The sequence below is a fragment of the Pleurodeles waltl genome, chromosome 7, assembly GCF_031143425.1.
Source record: "Pleurodeles waltl isolate 20211129_DDA chromosome 7, aPleWal1.hap1.20221129, whole genome shotgun sequence".
In the NCBI taxonomy this organism is placed as follows: Eukaryota; Metazoa; Chordata; class Amphibia; order Caudata; family Salamandridae; genus Pleurodeles; species Pleurodeles waltl.
This window is the reverse complement of record NC_090446.1, coordinates 90,186,907-90,209,639: the sequence shown is the minus strand read 5'-3', so window position 1 is coordinate 90,209,639 and position 22,733 is coordinate 90,186,907.

The window sequence follows — 22,733 nt, the reverse complement described above, 5'->3', positions numbered from 1 at the left end:
GTCAAGTGCGTCAATTATATCATAAAATGTCTCTATTCAAGCAGGCCATTTATCGTCAATATTTTGCTTTTTGGCAGTATCAAAAGGTGGTGGGAGTTTCAGGAAGGCAGCAGTATTGTAGACCAGTGTGGAACTTACTGACGGTGAGGGTAGCTTGCTCTCTGTTGCTGTTTGGTAATCACGTTTATGCAAACCTTCTCTAAGCTCCTTGGACGTGCTGGCCTCTGGATCGTCCTTAACATTACTTGAACTGAGGCTTCTTTATTAGCTGCCATCTGGAAAATGTCACTATTCCAAAAGTTGCTTTCAGCTTGTTATTCGTTAAAGACCTATGAAGTTGTGTTGAGCTGCACTTGGCAACTTTGTGGGCAAACCACTTCGGGTATAGACAGCTCTGTAAGAATAACCCTGAGAGCTTCTCCTTGAACCAACCCACCAAGTGATGTGGTACGACAACACCCTTAGTGGATTAGGTACATTATTTATTTCTTCTTTTCTAAACATCAGTTTGCACTTCCTGGCACCTGGTTGATCTCCACTTTGCAGCGCTTCCGTTCACAGTGTTATTTGGCAAGTTATAATTACGTTTTGCTGCACTTTGTAAACCTGGTAATATCCATCTTCAAAATTAATGCTATGAATAATGTACAATTTTATCTTGCATGACAGCACAGTACCTTTATGTATGACCTGACCAGCATTTTTTTGGCCAATGATGCGTAAATTCTGTACAATGCTTTCCATTGTCTTCAACTGCTTCACAGCGGCTGGAGCTCCGCTAAGACTCCACATGCATGAAGCATTGATTCCATACTTCAACAGTGACACACATGGCACACATGAGCAGTTTGCTTGGAGCACGTCAAACTCTCTTGAAGAGCACAATCGTTCTTTGGGTTACTTATCCCCTATCTTGTCGCCAGTTACAGAGTCACCCCAATCTGGGTACCCACCAATGACCATGCCACACAAGGAGCTGAATATTACACTTCTTTATTCTTCTGCCTGTAACTAGGACCTCAACATTCTAAACTAAGCTTTCATTGCATTATGCTCTAACAACTATGTCACATTCCTTCGGAGTTCTTTCGGAGCCAAAGGGGGTTTGTTATAAAACTCTCAAGACACTACATATAAGGCCAACAATGACTCATGTCAGGGGGGGCACCCATGACAAAATGCTTTCCCCATCATACTAGAAGTAGTTTTTGACATAAATGTCACCCATAGTACATGAACAACAGTATTGGCAATAGCCCCTAACAATGGAGGTAATTGTTGACATATGGAGCACCCATAGGCCATTTATTAGCCTGGCACACCATAAAAGGGCTTGAATGTTAATGAGCATCTTTTCATGGCCAAAGTGTTTTTAGCACAGATATGTGAAAAGTATTATTTAAATTGCACTATTAGAGCCCATGTTTTCAACATTTACTGAGGGGAGGAAACCCCACCACCACCTTATCTACAATGTACCAAACTAACTCACAAATCAGGTAAATGTTCCCTTCACAAATCAACACCTTAAAATAATTAATTTCTAAAATAGACATTTGACTCTCTTGTTCTATTATTCGTGCAATTATTATGGAACTTCAGCAATGTTAATTATTGTGAAGTCATCAGAGTTATGGTCATGTGATCACTTCTGGGGCCAAAGGTCATATGATGCCACATCCTGTGATATTATTAAGGTCAAAAGGTGTATTGTGTACTTCTGCTACCCCAGGCATTTTGGTGACTCAGCACCTATGGTTCCTGCTCAATAGGGCACCGAGGATTGTCAGAAGCCATGGAGCGCTACGGGGTAAGTTGAGCAGCCAGTATGTAATTTTTTATATGTGGGACTCCCATTCCTCCCTTGGCTGGACTCCTCATTAAGAGAGATTTTGCTAAGCAAGGTGATTTCTTGTTCCATATAAAAGCCTAGATTTAAAAAAAATTATTTAAGTACCTCTGGGGCAATCCTCACTGACAAGGATTGAAGGAGATAGAGCAGCTGTGGTAGGATGTTCATCTTAATACAGCTGATTTTACCTATCCATGAGGTCCTTACACAGGGCATCAAGGAGGAGAGGTAAATTACTCCGGAAGATCAGACTTGTTTTGGGAGGAATTGTCACACCCAGCTACCCAATTCCTGTCAATTCAATTTGCAACCCATCTCTAAAAGCTGTGGTCTTTCTAACTTCCTGATGATCTCCCAAGTTCATTGCTTGAATTTATGGGGACAAATTATGAAGCCAGTGTGAGAAATTAGCCTCTTTCTAGCATGGTTACCCCAATTTTTGGCCAGTTTGTCACTGTGTTTTTACTGTTTCACTGGGATCCTTCTAGCCAGGACCCCAGTGCTCATAGTTTGTGGCCTACATGTCAGTATGTTTGACTGTGACACTGGAGTTCTGCTAACCAGAACTCCAGTGTGTACGCTCTCTCTGTTTACCAAATGTGTCACTATAGACTAGTGACTCCATATTCCAATTCAGATTGGCACACTGGACCCCCCTCCCCCTTATTAGTCCCTAGTAAATGGTACCTAGGTACACAGGGCACTGGGGTTCCAGGAGTTCCTTATGGGCTGCAGCATTTCTTTAGCCACCCATAAGGAGCTCATACAAACACTCCTTCAGGACTGCCACTGCAGCCTGAGTGAAATAGTGCACACACTATTTCACAGCCATTTTCACTGCACCAGGTAACTTATAAGTCACCTATATGTCTAACCTTCAGTTACTGAAGGCTAGTTGCAAAGTTACTGTGTGTGACGGCACCCTTGCACTAGCAAAGGTGCCCCCATGTTGTCCAGGACCAATATTCCGGACTTCGTGAGTGTGGGGACACCATTTTAAGCGTGCACCACATATTTGTCAATACATATATGTAGCTTCACAATGGTAACTCCAAATATGGCCATGTGAGGGGTCTAAGATTGAGAAATTGAACCCCGAATCCAATTCTGGTATTGGGGAGCCAATTCCATTTACCCTGGGGGTTCCATCATGGTCTCCCAGTACTGCCAAACCAGCTCTCTGAGGTTTCCACTGCAGCCCCAGCTGCTGCCACCTCACAGACAGGTTTCTGCCCTCCTGGGGATTGAGCAGCTCAATCCCAGGAAGGCAGAACAATGCATTTCCTTTAGGAGAGGGGTGTTACACCCTCTCCCATTGGAAATAAGTGTTAGAGGCATGGGAGGAGTATCCTCCCAGAGCCTCTGGAAATGCTTTGAAGGGCACAAATGGTGCCCTCCTTGCATAATCCAGTCTACACCGGTTCAGGGACCCCCCCCCAGTCCCTGCCCAGGCGTGAAACTGGACAAAGGAAAGGGGAGTGACCACTCCCCTTTCCATCACCACCTCCTGGGGTGGTGCCGAGAGCTCCTCCAGAGTGTCTCTGGCATTAGCCATCTTGACTCCCAAGGTGTGGGGGCCCTCTGGGAGAATCTGAGTGGCCAGTGCCAGCAGGTGACGTCAGAGACCCCTCCTGATAACTGCATACCTGGTTAGGAAGCCAATCCCCCTCTCAGAGCTATTTAGGGTCTCTCCTCTGGGTGTTTTCTCAGATTCGGTTTGCAAGACTCCATCACGGCTCTTCTGCATCCTCTTCTTCAGCTTCTGACCATCAGATCAACTGCAGACTGCTCCAGGACTGCTGTAACTGCAACAAAGTATCCAGGAAGGCTACTGTGACCCTGCAACCTCAGCTCCAGCCAGCAACTTCAACAGTTTCCAGGTTGTGCATGCTCTGAGCACTGCCTGTCTTCATTCTGCATGAGAAGGGCTGAAGGAATCTCCTGTGGAGTGACGGAGTCACTTCCCTGTTTCAGCAGGCACCTCTCTGCAATGATGACCGGTACTCTGGGACTCCCCTCCTGTCGACGAATGTGATCCCTAGCACACAGGTGGTGGACCAAAGTGATCCTGACTGTCCAGAGGTCCAGATGTCCAAATTTGGTGGCGGTAAGGGCTTGCCTCCCTGTGCCAGACAGTACCCTTGTGCACCACGTGTTCTAAAGCTCCTTGGGCTTCTCTGAACTTCCCAGGTCCCCAGCACTCTATCCTGCGACGCTCAGCTCCCTGAGTTGTTCTCCGGTGGCGTGGGATCCTTTTGTGTAGTGCTGCAACAACCGCCTTCTGCAACTCCTTTGTCCCTGTGTTCTGGGACTCCTGTGGGTGCTGCCTGGTCTTCTTAGGTCTCTCTAAAGTGCTGAGAGCCCCCTCTGTCTCCTCAGTCCAAGTTGAGGCACCCAGGCCCCTCCTGGGCCCAGGTAGCACCTTTTCCCACCAACCACGACATTTGCGTGAGCCAAAGCTTGTTGGCGGAATACAACGATGAAAACCAGCCTACATCCAATGGCTCAACGTGGGACATCTCTTGCATCAAGCAGGAACCCACAGCTGTCTTCGTTGGTGCATTGCTGACTTCTTAATCCAATCGAAAAATTCCCTTTTGCACCTTTATCCGGGTTAGCAGGGGCTCCTGTTCCTCCCGGACTCTTCATCGTCTTCTGGACTTGGTCTTCTCTCTCCACAGGTCTTCAGGTCCAAGAATCCATCATTGGTTTCTTGCAGTCTTGCTTGGTTTTTGCATAATCCTTTATCACGACTCCTAGTTTGTTCTGAGGAAACTTGTAATTTACACCTGCTTTCCTGGGCTCTGGGGTGGGGAAATTTACTTACCTTTGGTGTTTTCCTACACTCCCAGCGCCCCTCTACACACTACACTTGCCTTGAGGGGAAACCGACATTAACATTCCACTGTTTTAGTATATTGTTTGTGTTGTCCTTAGGCCCATTGCAATCTATTGTGTTTTTCAGTGTTTGCACTATTTTCTGACTGTGTACTTACCTGCTTTTGGTTTCTAGTGTATATATGGTGTATAATACTAACTTCCAGTAGGAGTCTTGCTTCTAAGATATTTTTGGCCTTGAGTCTCTAAAATAAAGTACCTTTATTTTTGGTAACACTGAGTATTGTATTTCTTGTGTATCAGTACTGTGTGAGTATAGTGGTGTTGCAAGAGCTTTGCATGTCTCCTAGTTCAGCCTTGGCTGCTCTGCTACAGCTACCCCTAAACAGCCTAAGCTGCTAGACACTGCCTACATTTCACTAAGGGGGATCACTGGACCTGGTATAAGGTGTAGGTACCTCTGGTACCCACTACAAACCAGGCCAGCTTCGCACAGCCGGCGACTCATTCAATCCAATCAAATTACTCCATTAATGCCAGGGCTGAAAGGTGGAGGGATTGGTCAAGAAGCAAAGTATTTAATCCGCAAATAGGCCATCTTCACCTTTCCATACCTTGTTTCTAGGTCATTGATGTTAGGATTAGCCTGTATTTGTTGGAAGAGTGGTTCCAATGTCAGTGCAAATATTATGATGAGAGATGGCAACCTTGTTGCTTTTCTTCGGTCCGAGAGGAGTGATCATACCCAGAGACTAGTGGAATGCCTTAAGTAATTCACCAGAATAAACAACTTCATCAGGGGGCCTAAGGTTATTCTATCCACGATTTTCCAAAATAGGCAGTCAGATACTTTCTCTGAGCCAAGCTAGATAAGAAGAACTTGGGTTTTAGTCAAACAGATGTTATTCCCCTTGTGTCTCTCTCTAATGAAACCAGACTGATATGGTGATATCAAACTGAGCCACACCCCCTTCAACCCAGTAGTCAAGATCTTGGCATACATTTTCACATCACTATTGAGGGAAGCTATCAGGCAATAGGACCCACATTCCCGGGGATCCTTCCCTGGCTTTACTATCAATGTAAGGAAGGTCTCCGTCATCAATGGAGTATCCTCACAAGTCTCAAGAAGAATTATAGACCTTAGTCAGATAAAGTGAAAGGAATATCAAGAAGGCCTTATAAACAGAATTTGAAAATCCATTGGGGCTGAAGCTTTCTTTTTTGGGAAGCATCCTTATGGCCATGTCACCTTTTCGACCATTATCAGTGAGTCTATTTCCTCTCTAAGTACCTCATCAATTTTAGGGCAATCAACACGATTTAGATAATTATCTTCTAATTGAGCACAACACTGTTCCCTTCCTTAGAGAGCAGCATAATAAGTGGTGAGTATCATCATGATTTTGTGTTCGGTTGTGTGTAGGCACTCCTCATCGTCCACTATTGAGGCTTTGTGATTTTGTTTGTTCTCTGTATGCGTATTTTGTGGGCTAATAGCCTATCTCCTTTGTCACCCACTTGTAATATATTTGCTTTAACTTTAGAGGTTTGGGGACAGTGTCCTTTGTCAGTACGGCTTCTAGTCCCCTCATGTTTTGTGCATCACTCTTTGTTTTTTCCTGATGCCATTGCGTTTAAACTCTAATTCTCATTTGAGAATTTCAGCTTCAAGTTCCAGTCTTCTAGCTGTGGCCATGCAGAGGAAAATTGCAGTGTAGCTAACCAATTCACCACTAACCAGTGCCTTAAGCGGTGTCCCACAATGTTGCAATGAGATCCAGTAATTTTCAACCTCTTCTTTTGTATTTCCTCGAAGGACTGAGTCATGGAACACTATTTCATTCATCTTCCAGCTCGTATCAGGTGGAGCCTCCAGCTGTGTGCTTATTTGAAAGGGACCTACCAAAAGGTATACCGACAAAGACACAAATATACAGTCAGTCTGCAAGTGTGATCTGTGGACCTTGGAATAGAATGTGTACTCCTTCTCACCTGCATGTCGAGTGCACCATACATAAACTAGTTTTAGATCCTCGAGACTCAAAATCAGAGAGGTTGGGACTGTGGGGGCGGAGGAATCATCTCAGCCATGATGAATGTGGTTGTGTAAACTGGGATCAGGAGGCACATTAAAGTCTCCCCTATTCCACGATCAAGTAATCCCATGATCTCTGGGCTGGGCTGGCCATACACTAACAACATGATCACTGTTCTACCTACTATAGTCCTGTTACGTAGAGTCTCTCAGTGTTCCTATGGATCAATTGCACCTGGAGAGGTTTTGATGACTCTATGATAATTGCCACTCCCCTAGTCTTAGTCAGTACATTAGAGTGAAACTGTTGTGGGGAGTACCAGGAATGGCATCTTTTTGTTTCACCTGTCAAGAGGTGCTTCTCATACAGTAAGACCACATCGGCCTTTTCCTGTTCATCCAGTGTAGAAAGTATTTCCTTGGCCATGGAATTAAGTCCTTGTACATTGAAAGTAATTATATTTGAAGTTTGTCTCTCATCTTACATTTTGAGTGTCTGTGAGAGTGTTTTAATCCACCTGTAATCACCCACTTCACAGGCATGGAGAAGCACCGGTAATGTACATTGTCTTTTGTAACAAGATTGTTGTCAATATGTTTGTTGTCATAGTAATAAACAAAGATAAAAAATAAAAAAAACTAGATGAACCCAATAAACTTTAACTGTTGAGGAGGTCTGCCAGGGCTCTTTCCCAATAGTGAGCCCAAATGATCCTCTAGAATTGTCCTGGGTGCCCCTGCCTCAAAACTTGAGGTAGACATCTTCTCTTTTCAACTCAGTGGGGCCAACTCCTCGAAGCCAGGAGAATATTAATTACCCTCCCACTTGTCAGCACACTTCAGCCAAGAAAACAAAAATAAAATAGCCAGTATTACGAAGCAAATTATGAAACCAAGACTCACATTCCCAACGATGGGACCACAAAGGACGTAGGGAGTATTCCGCTGGCACTCCTAGGTGTCGTTCTCCATTTTTAGTGCAGGAACACGGGCATTGATCCACAGTAGCCTATGGAGGTTCTCTGGATCTAAAAGAAGTCAACTATTTTTCAGAGGGCTCATTTGTTAAGAAGACCCTACTTGACATCCCCTCACAGATGCATTAATGTCTGTGTTAAGACTCCTCTGGTTGGGCATTGTCATCGATGAGCATTGTCACTCCTGGAGAGCTTTGCAGGCCTCCCATAGTCTGGCTTTCCTACTTTGTTGACTTCTCCGTGTCAGTTTCTGGTTGGCCATATGTTCATGACCCACATCATGCTCCTCCTCCAGCTGAAAGAGGTTGCTAGCTTCTATCTCATTGAGATCGAGGATTGTTTGTCCTTGTACTGGAATAAGAGACATACAGGAAAGCTTCAGCTGGCAGGGAATGCAGAATACGGCTATCTCCTCCTCCACTGCGCCAGCTTTTACTTGATGACCATCTTGATGGGATTGTCACAGGGCTGGAGAGGCCGTCTCTCAAGGCTTATTCAAAGCTTTTTAACAGTAGTTCATCTCATTTGGTGGTGTCCACTGGTTGAGGACCACCTCTCCACCTCTACCTTCACTTCAGGGCTCGTACAGCTTTATCTGGCTCAGGTGTGGGCTCATGAGGCCTCTCTGGCATTCGGAGCTCAGAGAGGACAGATCTACATAGGTACTCATGGTAGCCATGCCTTCTAGCTAATTATGTATTAAATAATTGTGTATAATAACCTCTTAATTTTGAGGGTGAGACCGATTTTTCTTAAAAGATTTTCACATTTTACTAGAGTCTCTGCCAGATTTTTCCTTCTTTAATTAGAAATGCTGTCCAACTTTTTCTATTATTTTGCTGCTCATTTGAGACTTAGAATGATTTCTAATTTTGACTATTCCATATAACTTTGTACTTTTAGCCTTCATTGTTTTTATTTCTTTACTGCTTGATTTTTGAGTATTCTGTAATATAACCCTTTAACCTTTTCCCTGATATACAGCTCAGTTATTGAGTGGTTCCTATTACCTATTTTTATTTACTCAGAAAACCTGATATTGGGTGGGGGGTTCTCCTATGCAAGATCAAGCAGAAGTGGGCCCTCCTGAGGTAAATGGTGATACTTTAAAGATTTTGGGTTGTCATGAGTATGTGAATATAGTTCTAAATATTAGGCTAAGGGGTAGCAGGAAATGGTTGCATAAGAGCACCTCCTCTTTGCAGGGGTTCCTAAAAGATTCTTGGTCCTTAATGCCCATAATGAGAGAATAGTGGATTTCTCTGTGCCATCAGGAGGGGTCTTGAGTTCTAATTTTTTCCAAAGAGGTTAACTTCCAGTACATTCCTGAGCGATATGGAGTGTAAGTATGAATACGGCAGACTGATTGATGTATGTTATATGCTTGTGTTGTATAAGTTTGTGTGATGGATCATTTTTGGTTGGTGAAATGTTAGGTTATCTGATGCTCATTGTTGGTGCAAATGGAGGATTAATCACAGTTCTGTTGATGTAGCATTCATATGTTTGACTTATGCTTATTCAACATATTGGTTGGTTTAGTTATCAGATTAGTCGAAATCCAAGATCTCAAGATATTGTGGTTTTAGTTGGCTGGATAACATGGTGTGTAGTGTGAGGTGTCACGTGCACACAAATAGGAATTTCTGAACTAATGAGTTTTCTTTTTCCAGGATTGTGTGTTTGATCTAGCATGGTGTATCTTTGCTACTAAGCGCACAGGAGGAAGAGCATTAACCAGGGTGGATTTCTGCTGGACGGGGCTCCCTCAAGTGTGAATTGATGTTTTAAAACAGCACTGTGCAAAAAAATGTTGTTTCTCACTTTTAGGCTCATAGTTGAGGAATGTGACCTATAAAACCCTAAGATGTTGATTTTCTTCCAATTTAGGTTAAGCAGGCAAGAGTTTAAATGCTTAAATTTGAATTAAAAGGTTCTGCAATTGTTTTCCATGTTCACAGACAAGTTGTGCTGAGAATTGTTAGTCAGCCAGGAAGCCATGCTGGCATTGGTGAGTCATCACCACAAAGACACATTGTTAATAGTTGATTGCTAACAGAGCAGCGCTGTGATAGGTTGACATTTGACAGAGCTGCGCTGGGACTGGTTGTTGTTCACTAGTTAATTTACTGTGATTTAAAGTTTGTCCTAAGTGAGAGCAATAGGAAATGTTTTGAAAAAGCCTAAAGTTTCTTTCGCGCCTGGGGGTAAGAAAGTACTAGAAGAGAAAACACCTGCATGCAAAATGATGATGGAGATTGAGAAGGATGTTTGTACCTGGATTTCTGAATGGCATGATTACACTGCTGCTAACAAAGACTTACAATTTCCTTTAAAGGTACCTTTGATATTATTAAGTTGGATTTTATTAGACAGACAATGATTCTCATGGAGGCAATGCCCAGACCTATGCAGTTTGGGGCACTGAATAAATGGGATTGAGTGGCGACAGAGAAAGATTGAAAGAAAACATCAAAAGAGGTGAATGGATCTATCAAACACAGTTGGAGAAAAATTGGGATTGAGAGTAAAAATGCTGGAGGGAGAATGTGATGAATGGAGTGAGTTTATCTCTCTATAGTCAAAGAAATGGAGGTCCAAAGCAAGATGAAAGGGGAAAAGAAACAGAATGATGATTCTGATGAGGAGGGGCTCGTTGTGCCATGGGCCAGTACAGATCTTTACTTTTCTCTACAAACTTTAATAAATTCCAAGAGTAGACAGGGAAGTGGTATGAAGAAATACATAGGTTGACAAGCATTTCACACATGTTTGTAATGATTTGAATTGATTATTTGAAATTGTGGTTCCTATTGATTTGCAGGCAACGGTTACTTGGCCAGATGAGGAACCAGCTGAAGCTGTTTCTAATAATGCTCCTTCTGAGAAATTAGCCAATAAATACATCCCAGTAATTGTGGGTCTAAAAGAGAGAGTGACTGAAAAATATATTAAATAGGTGAAGATTTTGAGAACTTCACAAGAGTCGAAGGCATCTGTACATGCTTTCTTTGAGAGACTCATGCAAGTTTTCAAGAAATATAGCAGAATCAAAAACCCCGAGAAAGATGGGTTTCAGAGGATTAATTTCTTCTTTTTTCATGGGTTTGAGCTCAGAGCTTTGTAATCATATTCAACGGAGTGAACTGTGCTGGCAAAGAGCATTTTGATTTTGAGCACTGATGAGATTTTGAAGTTGGCTATCCATAGTAGTGATTACTTTGGTGCAAAGCAATACATTATTAAGGCGAACCTGAGGATTTGTCTAGACAAAGCAATTTGAGAAAGGACCAGATGAGTTTGAATGAAAATTTAGTTGAATCTGGAAATTTTGTTATATATCAAATGCATAGTGCAGCATTGGGAAATGGAAGGTAGAGATGCAAGCATGTGAAAAGTGAATGATGAACAATGAGGGGATAAATGTGAGTGCTGAAATGATGAAAAGACACTGCTTATCACTATTGTGTGAGAAATAGGCACTGAAAGCGGGAATAGCGTCAAGAGTGGGCGGAGGTGGCCCCCTCAACCTAGAGCTTCAAGGCCTGCGGGGTGCAGGACCAACACTGTGTTGTTTCTGTCAACTCTGCCTACTTGCACTAATGGGACAGGACCTTGATTGATGGGGGTGTGGCATACGGCAGATATCACAGACTCCAGGGCCCTCCATCCCAGCGAACGCCAAATGTACTATCGTCTCCTCTGGTTGGCCTCTCCCACTGTTGGTGTGCGCAGCAGCTTTGACAATTTAGTCTTCAGCTCTGGGGAATGATTAGGCCGCAGATGGGCCAAATCAAGGCTGAACCCACCAAGGCTCTTGGGATATACTTGTTCACAATGAAAGTGGATGGATTCTCTCCCCTCTAACTGTCCACTCTATGAACCAGTGAGGCTGCAGAATTTTCTCTGGTCCCGAGCAGGGGCCTGTATTTCTGCCTTTACAGCAGAAGAAGGGTTAGGCCGCACTGCGCACCTCTTCACACCCTCCTGGGAAGTCCACAATGGCGGTGACAGTGGGGGTCCCTCCCAACAGCCTGAACTTTCATTTTGGAAGCCAGCCATTGACTGGGGTCATTGCTTCTCACCTGCAGTGGCCTGAGGAGCATACCATAAGATTCTTTCCATGCATGATGTATATGGACTGCCTTCCTTCACTGGACTGTACTAGTGGACCCTCTAGGGAGAGGGTCTGTTGTTATTGGCCCAGGATACCATCACCTCCAGATTCCACAGGGAGAGCCCTCAGTGAAACCTCCCCCAATGCTGTTTACAAGGTTGCTTTGGTGTAGCTGTATCAGCACTACTGGATCTCCTAGTGGACGGAAAAGGCACTGGGAGCTGGGCATCTATCCACCTCCATCATCTGTTTCATTTGTCAGGAGCCTGAGGATGTACCTATGGTCGGTGTGAGGTCTGCTGCTCCCAGCCTATGTGGCTTGTTGGCTCTGCTCCCTGTTTCTGTCCCGACCAAGGGTGACCTGTTGCAGTGTGGTGCAACCCTCATATTTCAGTTATGCTCCATAGACCATTGTCAGTGCTCCACTAGATTAATGGCTCCTGATTGTTTGGGGGCGGTGCAAGTCGTGCTCATGACTTGCTTTTACTCCAGCCTTATCATGGCAGGGTCACTGCCACGAAAAGGCTGGCGGAAAGGCAGAAACAGGGCCACAGGCGGACCCCTGCACTGCCCATTACCATGTTGGCCTTTCCACCAGCCTTTTCATGGAAGGGTCACTGCCACGAAAATGGTGGCGGAAAGGCAGAAACGGAGTCACAGGTGGGCCCCTGCACTGTCAGCACATGTGCACATTCCCAGTGTGCTGCCAGCACTGACAGTGCAGCTGCACTGGCCTCTGCTTTCCCTGAGAGGCAAAGTCAATGTCATCACAATGTCTGTGCAGGGCAGCCCGGTGGGGAGTTCATTATACGGTGGTGTGGAGGCTGCCGGCTTGGCAGCCACCTCCCCACCATCATATTGGAGGTCCGGCAATCGCACCGCCAAATTCATAATGAGGCCCTTTATGTGTGTTAAAAATGAATTGCCTTCTATTAATGAGCAAGGCATATATATGTATATCTCATATATTGCACAATTAATACTTTACTATGCAACATTAACAGAACGATGCTGGTAGGTCTGCTCACTCTTCAGCATGTTGTGGGGGCAGCCCAGCTGTAGCATGTTATGAACGTATAATTCAAATAGCCTTGTTCAGCTTCTCCAACTCTCTTCTCCATTCTGCTGCGTTTACTCCAACTTAGGTTAGAGGCTTAAGCTGATGGCATCTGACAGATGAGGCACACTTGGTATAAAATGGATATCCCATCCGCCGTATTACATTGGACAGTGTATTGAAGAATATGATGCAATATTTTATTTGTTACAGAGTATCCCGTCTGGCCCCTAGTCCAACATTACACCCAGGCCACTAACACAGATTATTCTAAAGAAATAATAATACATCTACTTGGTAGTGGGAAAATTGGTCCACAGGGAGGTAAGTTATTGGGACTGGTATAGGAAGAGATTTAGCTATGGAATAATGATCATGTACAACTGTTTTGCTTCTTCGTCACATTGAAATAGAACTTCACTTGGGAATAGAAAAGTAGTACAGACATCACATGGTGAGATAGAATTAACTTTTTTACGTAGGCTGGGACAGAAAGACAGAACAATGAAGCGAAGTACTAGTAGGCAACCAACTGGGCACTGGGAAACACACCTTGTTTTTGGTTTGTAGTTTTTGCAGATTGGACTCTAAATGATGGGCAGGATATCTATCTTGCTGAAGCAATACAGTATTGTCACAGAGAAAGCATAGTGACATACCACATGTTCCTGCCACCACTGGGAATACTCCCTCTTCCTGGACTGCCTGCACCTCCACCGATGCCCCTGCTGAGACGGCACTGTTGGTGGGCTGTGCACCAAGTGAAAAACATAATGCACCCAGTTTAAACGCCAGATAGACACCTAAGTGTTTATTTTGCATAATGTCCAACAGGAATACCTCACTATAGTTAGGTTAGTTATCTATCAGTATCTTCTGAAAGTATCACGTTGGGAGATTTGTGTCCCTTATTGCTTGGCTGCATTGTAAAAAACCATGTAGCCCTTTAGTCAAACAAGAACCTTTTCTCCTAAAAGAGGGATAGGAAACAATCGGGATTAGGAGGATTCAGGAATACGGGAAGGACATAGAATAAGGATATGAATGGATAAGGGGACAAGGGAATACAAAAGACATATGGTATTGGTTGTGGTATCTCGTTCCTGCCATGCTGCACTATCATGGAAACTCCTACTATAAGGCAACATTGGGAGGGGGCCCTCCTGACTATGATGATGACTCTGTCTCTGCCCCTGTACTTTTTGACTGTTTGATCAAGAAAACCACCATTAATATGTTTGGTGAGTAGAGTGCTACTTGGTCCTGGCTGTGCGATCCTCTTTAGGTTACCAAAAATGTTTTTCACTCTTAGTACAACACAACAAGACATGTAAGAGGGACAATGGGAGGCTCATGAAAAAGAGTAGCAGATAAAAGGTACAAACAAGAGAAAGTCAGTTGCGGAAACAGGAAATATAGAAATAACACAAGGAAAGGCAGGGATAACAAACAACATCCAACATAAACAAAATGAGTAAGCATACACAAGGGCATAATTTAGTAGTGGAGTATAATATTTACTTACAGGAAGCAGCAGAACCAGCGGCCAAGATGTGGTGGTGGAACCAGTCACACCTGCCACGGCACTAGTTGCAGCCGGCACAGGCCCCGATGCCCTCTCTCCCTTGGGTGCTTAAGAAAGAAGATAAAAACAATGATTGGTGGTACTCTGTACAAAAAACATATTGACAGGCACAGCATTGTACTTTTTAAATCAGATAGGCTATTCCTTGTTTCATCATAATCCTTTGTAAGAGTGAGATAAGACAGTCTTGCCTTAAATCAGCCCAAGTGAGCACCTGTCTAGCTCACACTGGAACAGAATCCTGGCAGTATTATTTGTTTGACTTTCACTCCCTTTGTATTTAAACAAACTATTTTTATACATCAGTCAAAAACATATACAACTAGAATTGCAAGTAATACTGATTAGTAAAAGTAACATGTAGTTAAAAAACAAAAAAAGTCAACAGCCACAAAGCGCAAAATTACAAGTAAAATCTAATTTTAAAAGTGAAATGAACTCCAACACATAAAATGTAATACAACAAATACAATCACATAAAATACACATACATGAAAAATATAACATACTTATATGGGATTATGGTCGTAGACGCACCTCGCTCCAGATACTATGCAGGCCAACTAACAAGGGGGGTCTAGGAGCGCCAGATTTTGAAGCCTACTACCTGGCATCCCAGCTGCAATGGGTTGCCGGGTGGCTCACAGGTAAGGGTCACTTGGAAAGGTACACCGACCAAGTAGTGGAGGACATAAATCAGTTCATTGCTCGAATGACAAATAGGAAGCTTAATCCCCACATGCACAGCCCGATGACAAAAGTGGCGTTAGCATGTTGGAAGAGGTGCGTGAAAAGGGATGGCACTGTCCCCCGTACTCTCCAGCCCTACCCCTGGCGGTACTTACGATCGAGGCTTGTGAGAGGAACCTGGGAGGCATGAGCCTCGGAACCTGGAGGAGAGCAGGAATAGAAACGGTGGGAGACCTGTTTCAGGAGGGAGTGTTGAGGTCTTTCACTAATCTTGTTGACAGTGGAGTCTCCCCGGGTCAGTTCCTTATGTATCATAAACTGATACATGTGCTGAAAACGCACTGGATCACGGTCAACGCGGAACCAGCCACCCACAGGGTGCTGCATCTCCTATTGGCATCAGGAGATGAGTCCCATCTGATACCTAAATTATACCGAGTTCAAGTTGAGGATGCACTAGATTCCCTGCGGCCACTGAGAGAGAGACGGGGGAGGACAGTCGGTAGGGAACCGTCAGATGCGGAATGGAACAGAGCTTTGGCTTACCCCCGGACCGTCGCTCGCAGCACGCGACTGAGATATATACAATATAATTACCTCCACAGAACGTACCTCACCCCACATCGGCTAACAGTAATCTATGGGGGAGTTCCTAGGGTGTGCCCCAGATGTAAAAATGTAGACGCAAATTTTGACCACATGGTATGGACCTGTCCAGAGATCCAACTGGGGTGGGAAGAGGTGATGTCCGACCTATCGAGACTCCTTAATATGAACCTGACTCCGACCCCTGACAGATGTTTGATGGGCTTTGGGGATGGGTTGCCGCGGGGAAGAGTGGAGACCCAATTTCTGAGTCTGGCACTGGTATTATATAGGAGACAGATCACAAAGAACTGGAAGGCACAGTTTCGGCCCCCCCGGGTTGGGTGGAGACAAGACGTTACAACATGGGCTAGAGCCGAACTCCAGGTCCTGAAGAGCGAGGAGGGGAGGGGACTGCGTCGCCACCCTATAGCACAGAAATGGGAAGTAGCAATGACAAGCTGGGACAATATATTGAGAACAGCGGACGCAGACACACCAACAGGAGTGGAGACTGGATAAACATAGGAAGGGAGGAGATGTTGCTTCGCCCTCTAGGACATGATAAGGGAGGACACGATAAGGCCGAGATTGAACAAAAGGCGGACAACAGGGGACAGAGCCCAGGACATTGAGTAACAGACAGGTTGGACCCGGTAGACGCCCCACCCACCTGAAACCAGACAAGTCTATGAGTAATGACACCATACATACTGGAAAAGCCAAGAATTGGCATCCCCCTGCATTAGCAGCCTCCACCCCCTACATTGCCATCGTGTTTAAGTTTAAGTTGATTAATGTTTGAAGCGAGTTAAAGGTGTTGTATAATAGCTAGGAAACCATGACTCTGCTACACCAGGCCAATTGGGCAACCCATACGAGAAGAAGCGCCACTGATGTTCTATTCTTGCATACGTTTAAAGTATAAAGGTTATCGAATAATTAATGAAGTAGAACATTCAAACAATGTAGACAGTAGTGATATTAACACTGTTATGCACTAACACGAAGCAAACAAGATGGTGCTGTAAACATAATACTGTTTATTAAATAATAAAATGTTAATAAAAAAATATTTAAAAAAAAAAAAAATGAAAAATATAACATTTCCTACCCATAGGAAATACTATGAATATAACTTACTGTTCTGAAGCTGCAAGTATTCCGTTGTATCCATGTAGTGAAAAACATAATCCATCAAAAAGGGAAAATTAATTTTAAAAAAGCCCAAAACATGGAAAAAGAAAACAAGTCCAATACAGATCCATCAACATAAACCATCATTTATTTGAATCATAAAAACCCAAAACATTTATGAAAAAAAGAACGGTCCTAGAAACCTGAAAATTTAAAGGAAATCAAAATTAATTTTATTGGCTTACTTGAAACCAAAATGATTTCTTTTTAAAAAAAATGCAAAATCCAAATGTCTATATGATACCTTTCGATCTATAAACCTGAAAAATAAGATACAATACCCACCTGCAAAAGAACAGTATCTTTAAACGTAACATAAACATCACAATTAATCTATATAAAGCACGTAACATGTCATAATATTACACATACTGATGATACATTACTAACAAACTTTACCTAAGCCTAATACAAAAAACGAATAAACAAAATTACCAAAACTACTAATAAACCTTCTAATAATCACAAGACAACATTATAACTACTATTTACTAGTACCCCTAGCAGGCCCTCTACCCTCAAAACCCTATATAAAAACCTTAAACAAGCATGGGTTGTCAAAGCCAATAGTCACCCTTCTGCAAGATTTATTGGATTTGTCAACATTTTTAGCCATGCTGTACATGGGTAAAATAAAAAAAAGCACTATGACATTGGCAGGTATATGTTGCTATTTGGACATACGACATGGACATGGATTGTTCCTGGGAATGTAGGTCACTGGCTTTGGGTATACAAGACCTGTGCCAAGACAGCTTGCAGAGTGATAGGACGGATGTTTGGAAGACTCCATTGGACTTGTTCCTTGTAGTGTGGTGGCCCTGATGCATCATAGGTGCCATCATGTGGTCAGAAAATATATAGACCTAAGCCAAATTCATGTTAGTTTCCCTTCACATGGGTTAAACACTCTTTTTGTATGAATTGTATGTAGCTGTTGATGTGTTTCATCAATGTAGGCCAAAGTGCCTGTGGCACATCGCTGACATTTGTCTGTGTCATACCACCAGATGCACAAGTACTGGATTGTAATGACCTGTAGTGCCATATGTCTGAGACTTGCATTATGTGATGTTGGATTCCTTTGGCGAGGTAGGCGATGTTGCTCCATCTGATGACATCAACCAATTACATGTTTGCCTATTCTAGAGGACGTCTCATATATCCCATCCTTCCATGGTCTGGATATCTGTACCTGTAAATTTGACCATTTACCCAGTATGATTCAATCATGTATGATTTACTATGTTTCAAACATATTGACAGCCTATGAGCTGAACAATGTAATAAAATATATTATTAGACAAGACACTTGTGTGTATATATTTGTTGAAATGGTTGCAATCCTGAGCTGGACACTCTGTACATGCACCATATCCCTACTTCCACATATAGCTTGTCTTTTCATTGTAGGGTTCACATGTTCTTACATATCTACTTTGCTAAGTGTGAAATTTAAGACAGCAGGCAATGAGTTTGTGACTTATTCATTTATTACAGTGCTAAGGGGGAAAACAAACGTGTGGCAAAAAGTAAAATAAATGAAAAGTGAAGGAGTCCGTCATGGTGAATGAAATCATAGGAGTAGATGCCACCGCATCAGAAGTCCACAGTCCAGGGTATTCCTTCCATCAGAAATGGACTGCGGTTCAAGATCTGTCCACAGAGTGAGTGCCTGACCACAAACGAGGACATCAAGGATGAGGTTTCTTTCAGGCAGTAGTGGCTGTCTTGCCATCCTCACCTCCTGGATTTTTACATGGATGTCCCCGCTTGCGAGGGCGGGAGGGGTTCAGCTGCTGCAGAAGCAGGTGTGTTTGAAGGTGGTTGGTCCTCTGGCAGGGCTTCCCTTCCTGTGTCTGCCACAGTTTTTTGGGGGCTTGATGTAGGTGCCCCACAGGAAGGGGTAGATGTTGGGGTAAAAGCCCTGGTCAGGGTTGCATGGATGACGCTCAGCACACCTGTTAGGGTGGCCATGTTGGAGTTATGGTCCTCCATATATTGGTTCATGTCCCTGTGCAGCTGCTTTATTTCCTGGAGTTCGGTCAGCACCTGGCCCATCGTGCCTTGGGACATATGATAGATCCCCAAGACTTGGCTGATGGTATCCTGGTTGTCAGCGGCCCCAGTTCCCTCAATTTGGTGGCCCACCGCATCCCTTCCATGGACCCTACCCCCTGAGCCTGTGCTTTTTGCACAGTGTGCCCTCTTCAACTGGGTCCTGGACCCTCACTGTCAGGATTGTTGATTTGTACCTCAGTACAATGTTATTGGTTGAAGAGTGGAAGCTACATCCAAAGGTTTTGTGTGACTGGAAATAGAGACCTTGGACACTCTTAAGTGGTAGGTTTGCTGATTGTGTTATGTTACAGTGGTATTGAAGTTGTTGGCATGACGTGTGAAGCTTGCAGAATATATCAGACTCATGTAGCTCATTAGATGTGGTGGTCAGGTACACTTTAGATGAGGAAATTAACATGACATCTTAGAATCAGTTAAGCCAACACTGTGAAGAGAAGAAATGTGTATTTCACCATTTCAATGCCTAGTTGTGTTAGATACATGCAAACACACAACTTTGTGGTATATGTAGCCATCATATGAGCATTGCTGAGGCAATGTGTTAAGTGCCACTACCAATCTGATGAAGCTGCTTAATGCCTTAGAAATAGTGATGTACACACTTGGTAATGTGTCATTCCTGTCATCTATAGTTTCATTGTGGGAAACCAGGACAAGAGCAAGCTAGGTAGACAGACACATCTCTGAGTTGGGCATGATATGTAGATTTAATACCCATGTGAATGAACATCATTTGAGAGATGGCACACAGGTGTATTTGGACAAGTGCAGGAAAGCCTTTTGGTTAGTGGTACAGAAACAGAGCCTCCTGGTAGTTGTAGTCATGTTACTCGCTGTACTTCCCAACACTTGACAAATGTTTAGTCTTACATATCTGCTTTCACAGTGCATTTAGATTGGCCCACACATTTACATGTAGACACATACCTTGGGTCCTGGGATGATCTTTTGATGTTGAAACACTTACCGACCCCATTCCACATATGGCATGTAATGGGTATTGATACATGTGATGTTATGTACAACAATGCACAATGACAAGCTTAAATCTCAGCAACTCTGGGTATTGCAGGTTGAGAAAGTAGATGACTAACATAGTGGTAAAAGGTGAGATGTGCACATGCAGGACATTGGAGATTTGTGACAGTTTTTGTGTTGTAAATCACTAGACTCCACCCCCTCAAGCTATTCCTGTCAAGCCACCAGGATGCAGGATGGCCAAGACCTTTACCTTCCAAAAAAAGAGTTGTAATGGGGTACTGGGAGGACCACCACAAGACTTCAGGGACTCCAGGTGTTGCCTGGAGGCAGAAAAAATCACCTTTCCACTCAGGTAGTTCCACCTCTTCTGAATGCCCTCCTTTGTGTGCAGGGTGCTACCTACAGCATTCACTCTGTGGACTATCCTTTTCCACATTTCCATTTTCGTACTGAGAGGAGTATGCTGGACTTATGCTCCAAACAATTGTGTCTCTACTCTTATGATTTCAACCACCATGACTCTCAACTCATCTTCAGAAAAACGGGGATTTTTGGGTCGTGACGTGGATGTAAATTAAAGTGGGTGACAGGAACTTAACAAAAAAAGTGATATAGGGAGTAAAGGGACAAAAGTGCGTCAAAGGTGTTAAATGGGATGGTGAAAAAAGGGGTGCCTTATCTATCAATGCTGTGAAAATTGGTGCTCTCTGGTCTCTTTCTTGCAGTGGCGAGGCAAAGGATCATGGTCTGGGAAGGGTGTGTTTTATTGTATGATTTGCAGGTGTGTCCACTGGCCAATGTATGTTAGCTGTGTAGTTTTCGAATCCATCCAAGTGGCACTTGTCTGTTGCTTTGCTGAATGTGTACCGCAGCGTCCGACCAATGTCAGCTGCCTGCCGCAAGGAGACCACCACGTTTTTAATGGGCTCGGCGGTTCCACACAGCAATAATTGCAACAGAGTGCACACTGCCAAGACTGCAGCCTGCTGCGAAGCTGGTGGGCAGCTGTTTGTTTTGGCGGCCGGCGGTCAGCCTACATACAATGTAATACGGTAGTCTGGAGACAGCCGGCACAGCGTTTTCTTTTTTTACACTGCCTCCTTGGTAGTCCGACCTCCAAACTCGTTATCTGGCTCTAAGTAATTATTTATAATTTATAACAATAAATCACCTACACATTACATTTAATAACTTCAAATATAAATACATAAAATGAAAATATCACTATAAATATTCAGATGAATAAATTGAAAAACATTTACATTACATATTTAATATGCATGTATAAATATGTAAATTATATACACAGTTACCTAATTTAAGGCACTAACAAACACATTTTATCTAAAAATGTGTTTAAATGAAAAAACATAATGCATTATATAATTCTAAATTATTATGAATTTTGAAAAATGCATTTTTTTCATGCATATTGAATTTAAAAAAAAAAATGATACTTACACTATAATAATATAACATACTTGTATATAATCCTTCAGTATTTTTGTAAAAAAATTACTTAATATTGTTTTCTAAAGTAAAAGAGAAAAAAATACAAATTTAATAAATAAAATATAAAACTTAGAAATTTAAAAGTAACCATAAATAAATATTTACAAATTAAAACACAATTTTATGCTAAACATACAATTAGTTTACAAATTATTAAATTGTATCAAATTATCAAATGTTTTAAAAACATTTTAAAAATGTATGTTATTTTACACATTTTCTAAATTTGTTAAATTACATACACACAAATGAACATATTTTTGTAAAATATTAGAACTTTACATACATTTAAACATTTTTTAAATAGAAATATTTGAATAAAAAAATTGTTAAAACTAAAATATAATATATTCAAATATTGTAATAAAAAGTAACATAGTATATAAAAGTTAACATACAAGCTAACTAACATTCACCAATATTAATAATTACCCCACCCTTGTCTCCTAATAACCTAACATCCCGCTCCTACAATATAATTATATATACATTATTATAAACATAAATTACATTTATTAAAAAAAGTATATTTGTACAAATAAGTTAAACAATTCCCAAAACTAACAGAAAAATGAACATAAAAATAAAAGCACATTAGAAAAAATGATTATAAATTAACCCATAAAAATGGTATTATATGCAAAAACACTTTCACAAACAGTATTTCTGCAACAATTTTATAAACAACACTCAAGGCAATATTCTTACCTTCTGTACTTCAGCTGAATGCATGGGGATGTGCATGAATGCGGAGGGGGTGTGAATGATTACGGAGGGGGAGTGCATATATGTGAGTGCGAGTGGGGGTGTTTGTATGTCAGTGCGAGAGCAGGTGGGGGTGTTTGTATGGATGTGTGTGGTTGGGTGGGGGTGTTTGTAAGTGAGTGGATGGGTAGGGGGGTCTCTCTATGTGTGTGGACATGTGGGGGGGGGGTGCTGGTGACAGGAATGGGTATTCCTGTCGCCCTGTGCATTACCGCCAAGGTTTTCATGGTGGAGTGACCGCTGCAAAAAGCCTGGCGGTTCACTGCCTCCTAATATGACTGGTTGCCTTAGACCTGCCGCCGGCCCGGAGGAGCTCACCGCTGGTCACAGCGGTCCGACCGGACTGGCGGGACTTGCAGCGTTGTGGCGGTTTGGCTTTGGCCAAACTGCACAACTTTGAATGTGGGCGGTCCTCAGTGGTTAGACTGCCACCGCGAGTATGGCAGTCTCATGACTG